Genomic DNA, 7282 nt, shown 5'->3' on the forward strand with positions numbered 1-7282 from the left:
CACCTGAGCATATGTGGCATGCATGTAAATAAAAATAATTTTTAAATATAGTTTTTAAAAGACCATATACCATGGTCAAGTTTTGTTTTACTCAAGAGCTGCAAGTATGGTTCAACATCCAAAATAATCGAAGCTCTATAGCACAAAAATAGGATCAGTGAAAAACATGATCTTCTCAGTAGATCTGATCAGAGTCTGTGATAAAACTCAACACTGAAACTAGGTGTGGTGGCTCAGACCTTTAACTCTAGCACTTAGGAGGCAGAGGCAAGCAGTTCTCTTGAGTTTGAGGCTGACCTGGTCTACAGAGTGAGTTCCTGGAAAGCCAGGGCTACACAGGGAAACCTTGTCTCAAAAAGAAAAGAAAAGAAAAGAAAAGGAAAGGAAAGGAAAGGAAAGGAAAGGAAAGGAAAGGAAAGGAAAGGAAAGGAAAGAAAAGAAAAGAAAAGAAAAGAAAAGAAAAGAAAAGAAAAGAAAAGAAGGGAGGGAGGGAGGAGAGAGAGAGACAGAGAGAGACAGAGAGAGAGAGAGAGAGAGAGAGAGAGAGAGAGAGAGAGAGAGAGAGAGAGAGAACAAACTACTCATTGATTTATCCCAATGCACAACTCCAGCAGGCATTCCCTGGGAACCCCCCAACCAAGCCCGAGAGAAGCAAGTAGGTCAGCAAAGTAGGGATGTGAGCTTCAGACCCCCAGTCCCCCTTCTCTCTTCCAAGTCTAAGCCCCTAGTCTCACCACCAGCTCTGTAGCAGACCAGCTGCTGTGTTCTCTTCTCACTATCTGCCTCGATTTCCACAGGAATAAGTGGGTCCTGAGAGAGAGCACCCTTCTTTCCTCTCTCCTATGGATTCCCTCAGTCCCTTGACCCATGACTTCTAGCCCATTTCCATCACTAAATGTCAGTTCCCAATATCAAGAAACACATTCAAACTCCACTGACTATATCTGTAAGGATCTCAGAAGCATTCCAAACCAAGCAACCCATAGTCACCACACTCTCCAAAGAACCAGAAAAGGCAACAGAAGCCAAGGAAGAGAACACCCACCCAACAAAGACAAAACCAGATATCAGCACAAAGAATTACAATCTTCCCAAAGCCAGATACTTACACACTGGGGAAAAATCATAATCAATAACAGCCAGAAAAACATGTCTGCATCAAAACAACAACTTTACCATAGCAAAACCAGAGAAATACAATGTACATTTGATGTGTAAAAAAAAGTCCCCTCATCGCATAATAATCAAAATAGATGTTATGAACATGTTAGAGGTCCTTAAAGAAGAAATTAATAAATCCTTTAATGAAATCTGGAAAACAAAGATAATGAAATAAATTAGATAAAACAGTTCAAGACATGACTGTGGAAATAGAATCAATAAAGAAAACCCAAACTGAGGGAAATCTGGAAATTAAAAATTTAGGAACTTAAACAGGAACTTCAGAGGCAAGCCTCACTAGTAGGATACAAGAGATAGAAAAAAAGAATCTCAGGCATAAAAAAACACAATAGAAGAAAAGAATACCCTAGTCAAAGAGAAAACGTTAAATCTAAAAATATCCCGACACAAACATAACATCCAGGAAATCTGAGACACTACAAAAACACTGAATCTAAGAATAACAAGAATAGAGGAAGGAGAAAAGTATCAAGGTCAAAGGCACAGAAAATATCTTCAATAATATCATAGAAGAAAATGTCCCTAACCTGAAAGGAAATACTTATCTAGGTACAAGAAGCATACAGAATACCAAAAAGACTGGACCAGAAAAGAAAGTCCCCTTGGTACATAATAATCAGACACTAGATATACAGAATTAAAAAAAAATATTAAAAGCTTCAAGGGAAAAAGACCAAGTAACATAGAAAGTCATACTTCTTAGATTAACACCTAACTTCTCAGTGGAGACTCTAAAAGCCAGAAGAGCCTGGATAAATACTCTATAGACTCTAAAAGACTGCAGATGCCAGCCAAGACTACTACTAGATCCTGGAAAATTTCCAGTCACCATAGATGGAGAAAATAAGACATTCCATGATAAAGCCAAATTTAAACACTATCTTTCTACAAATCCAGCCCTAAAGAAGGTGCTGGAAGGAAAACACCTATCTAAGGTTAATGACACCCATGAAAACACAGAAAGTAAATTATCCCACTGTAAGAAAACAAAATGAAGTGAAGTACCACGACAAAGTTAACTCTTCTAAAGGAAAACATTTCCTTGGAGCTGGCTTAACAGTGTCAGAGCTGCAGATGAACAGCAACAGTAAGCTTACAAACGCATGGCAACTGAACAGCTCCTCCTGGGTGAAGAATGAATCAAGACAGAAACAAACAATGAAATTAATTATTTTCTAGAACTCAATAACAATGAATACACAATATACTCAAACTTGTGGGACACAGAAAGCAGTGTAGAGGGAAGTTCATAGCACTGAGCCTACATGTAGAAAGAAAAAATGGAGGAATCCCATACAGCAACTTAACAGCACACCTGACAGCACCAGAACAAAAAGAAGTAATCGTACCCAAGAGGAGGGACAGCAAGAAATAGTCAAACTGGGGGCTAAAATCAATACAATAGAAACAAAGAGCAACACAAAGAACCAATGACACAAGAGGTAGTTCTTTGAGAAAATTAACAAGCTAGATAAACCCTTATCTGAACTAACTAAAAGACAGAGAGAGCATGTCTAAATTAAAAAATAAGAAATGAAAAAAACATATAGCCAATGCAGACAGACACCAAAGAAATCCAGAGACTCTTAAGAAAATTCTTTAAAAACCTGTATTCACCAGATTGAAAAAAAAAAAAAGGTTTTAAAAAAAGGATAATTTTTTCAATAGATACCACTTACTAAAGTTAAATTAAAATTAAGATCAGATTAATAGTTTAAATAAACCTATAACACCTAGTGAAACAAAAATAGTCATTAAAAAGTCTCTATATATCAGGCTGGCCTTGAACTCAGAAACTCCCATCTGGCTTTTGCCCCTGGCCAGATGGTTTTAGTACAGAATTCTACCAGACTTCCATAAAAGAGCTAACACCAATACTCCTCAAATTATTCCAAAAATAGAAACAGAAAGAACATTGCCAAATTTATTTTATGAGGCTACAATCACTCTGATACCCAAATCACCTAAAGATTCAACAAAAAAGAGAATTATAGACAAATTTCCCTTATGACCATAGATGCAAAAATAATAAAATACTTGCAAACCAAATCCAAGAATGCACCAAATAGATCATATACCATAAGCAAGTATCTCAGAGATGCAGGGATGGTTCAATATACAAAATTCAGTAAATCTCATTAATTGCAAAAAAAAAAAAAAGTCTTTGACAAAATCCAACACCCTTCACTATTAAAGTCCAGAGATATTAAGAATACAAGGGTGATAACTAAACATTAAAAAAGGCAACTTATACCAAGTCTATAGCCAACATCAACTTAACTTGAGAGAAGCTCAAAACAATTCCACTAAAATCACGAACAAGACAAGGCTGTCTATTCTTTCCATAGCTACTCAATATAGTACTTGAAGTTCTAGCTAGATTAATAAGACAACTGAAGGAGATCAAGGGAATACAAATTGGAAAGGAAGAAGTCAAAGTATTGTTAATTGCAGATAATGTGATAGATATATGTACCCTAAAATTCCACCAGAGAACTGCTACAGCTGATAAACACTTTCAATGCAGTTGCTGGACACAAGATTAACCAAAAAAAAAAAAAAAAAAAAAAAAAATCAGCATCCCTTCTATATACAAATGACAACAAAAATGAGAAAGAAATCAAGAAAACAGCTAGTCAGTGTTGGCACACACCTTTAATCCCAGCACTTTGGAGGCAGAGGTAGATGAATCTCTGAGTTCAAGGCCAGCCTGATATACAGAGAAAGTTCCATGATAGCCAGAGCTGCATAGGAAAACTGTCTCAAACAAAACTTAAATAAATAAATAAATAAATAAATAAATAAATAAATAAATATCAAATAAATAAATCGGGGAAGCAACACCTTTACAATAGCTTTAAATAATATAAAATATTTTGATATAACTCTAACCAAGCAACCAAAAGAGTTGTGTAATAAAAATTTCAAATCTTTGAAGAAGGAAATTGAGGATGATATCACAAGATGGAAAGCTCTTCCAAGTTCATGGATAAATAGGATTAACATCGTAAAATTGGTCATCCTACCAAAAACAATTTACAGATTCAATTCAATCCCCATCAAAATGCCAACACTATTCTTAACAGACCTTGAACCAATACTCAACTTCCTATGGAAAAACAAAATCAAAAACAAATAAAACAGAATAGCTAAAACAATACTGAACAAAAAATATCTGGTGGAGGTATTGCCATCCCTGACTTCAAATTGTACTCCTTAGGTATAGTAATAAAAACAGCATGATATTGGCATAACAATAACTTTTTAAAAATCACAGTTTTGGCCTAAAACCAGACACATCAATCAATAGAATGAAATTGAAGACCTCAACATAAATCTATGAAAAACTAATTTTTGATAAAGAAGTCTTAAATGCCTACTGTGGAAAAAAGACAGAACCTTCAACAAATGGTGCTACTCAAACTGGACAGATTCATGCTAAATAATCCAAATAAATCCATGCTTACCACCCTGCACAAAACTCAACTTCAAATGGATCAGCATATAACCAGATACACTGACCAAGACAGAAAAGAAAATGGGGAATAGCCGTGAATGCATTGGCACCAGAGACAATTTCCTGAACAGAACACTTGAAGCTGAGGCACTAAGACCAACAATTAACAAATAGTACTCCATGAATCTGAAAAGCTTCTGTAAGGCAAAGGATGCTGAAATTTAGAAAAAGTAGCAGCCTACAGGATGGAAAAATATCTTCACTAACTACACATCTTATAGAGGGATGATATCCAAACTCTATAAACACCTCAAAAAATAGATATCAAGAAAAAAACTAAAAATGAGCTACAGTTCTAAACAGACAATTCTCATGAGGAAACTCAAATGGCTGAGAAACATTTAAAGAAATGTTCAGAATCATTAGTCATCAAGGAAATGCAAATTAAAATTACTTTGAGATTACATCTGACATCCATCAGAATACCTAAGATGATTTAGACAAATGACAGCCCATGCTGATGAGGATTTGGAGAAAAGGGAGCACTCCTCCATTGCTGGTGGGAGTGTAAACTTGTACAGCCACTATGGAAATAAGTGTCGTGTTCCTCAGGAAGATCAGACTTGATCTACCTCAAGATCCAGCTATATCACTTGTACTGGCTAGTTTTATGTCAACTTATACAAGCTAGAGTCATCAGGCACGAGGGGATCTCAACTGACAAAATGCCTTCATAAATCAGGTTGTAGACAAACTTGTAAGACATTTTTAATTGATGATTTGCGGGGAGGACTGAGTCCCTTAGGGGTGGTGTCATCCATGGGCTAGTGGTCCTGACTTCTATAAGAAAGCAGGTTGGGCAAGCTAAGAGGAGTAAGTTAGTAGGCAACACTACTTCATGGCCTCCTGCCTCCAGGTTCCTGTCCTTCTTGAGTACCTGCCCCCACTGCTTTTAATAATGTGCTGTTATATGGAACTGTGAGTAAAGCAAAGCCTCCCTTCCCCAAGTTGCTTTTGGCCATGGTATTTCATCACAGCAATAGTAACCCTAACTAAGATACCACTCTTATGCATATACCCAAAGGTCACTTCATCTACCAGAGGCAGTCACTTAACAATGTTCATTGCTGCTTTACTCATAATAGCCATGAGCTGAAAACAACCTAGATGTCCATCAACAAATGAATGGATAAAGAAAAGGTGGTACATTTAGACAATGGAATGTACCTCTTTCATTTTTTTAAAAAAGCAAAATCATGTAAATTACAGGTAAATGGATAGAACCAGAAAGAAAAAAAAAAAAAAAAGAATACCCTGAGCCAGGCAACCCAGACCCAGAAAGACAAATATGATATGTATTTGCTTATATGTGGATATTAGCTGTTAAGTCAATAGTAACCAAGTTACAAACCATAGAACCACAGAGGTTAGGTATAGGGTAAGAGACTGGGTCAAGGGACAGATAGATTTCCCTAGAATCAATAGTGATGGGTGTCCTGAAATGGGACGATCAAGGGGGGTTGAGGAGGGAAGAGGGGATGATGTGGGAATACAGGGAGAGACTGCTAAAATTAAGGGTCATTTGAAGGTAGTATAAAAAACTAACGCAGTACAGTAGAAGCTTCCTAAAATGTATACATATATGAAGATCTAAATGAAATCACCAAAAAAAAAAAAAAAAAAAAAAACCAGAGACAGGGCCCATCTGAATATCTCTTGTCACCAAATGAAGCTTCCAGTCTCAGAATTGGGTTACATATATTGAGTTGTTGGTCAAATGGTCCCATGGGAATCCCCAAACAACCCAGGCTGTTGCCAAAACTATATAAAGCTTGCTCTTCACGAACTGAGAGCAGCACACCATTGCTGAAGACTGTCCCTACACAACTTCACTGAACATGGAGAAGTCGAGCTGGTGCCCATATAGAACCTTCATCCCTACGTGCTAGTGTTTTGGGGGACTGAAAGGTACTCTGCAGCTACCAAAGAAGAAATATAAGCACCAAGCCAGCCACAAGCCCTCTGATATATGAGGGTGTCCTGCCTGCAAGATATGCTGGTATAATGGTGGCACAAACCTTGCTTGAGTAACCAAGCAATATCCTATTTGACTTACAGCCCACTCCATGAGTTGGAACCCACACCTGACATTGCTTGGTAACCAAGACCTAGATAGCCCAGGGACCTAGGGTAAAACCAAATACTACTGTTCTAAAAAGAGAGAGAGAAAGACACTCGAAAACAGGAAGACCATCATCGCCTTGTGGATTAAGAAAATTAAATATTATAAGAATGATTGTATGTCTAAAATTAACTATGAGTTCAATTCCCATCAAAATACCAATAACCTTATTCACAGAAAAAAAAGTTAATATTGGAAGCACAAATACTGCGTCATAATATCTGATCTCAAATTATACTACAGAACCAAAGGAAGAAAAGCAATATTGGTACTGCCATAAAAACAGACTCAGGGAGCAACGGACTAGAATAGACAACCCATCTCAAAACCCACACAGATACAGTCCAAAGCATATGTTGGCTAAAAATGGCCTCTTTGACAACTCGTGCTATGGAAACTAGATCTGCATGTGTAAGCTTTACCCTGACCCCAAAGTGCTCTCAGTGGGATAAAGGCCTCAA

This window comes from Mus caroli, unplaced genomic scaffold (assembly GCF_978045245.1).
Source record: "Mus caroli unplaced genomic scaffold, Mus_caroli_1 scaffold_12, whole genome shotgun sequence".
NCBI classification, from domain to species: Eukaryota; Metazoa; Chordata; class Mammalia; order Rodentia; family Muridae; genus Mus; species Mus caroli.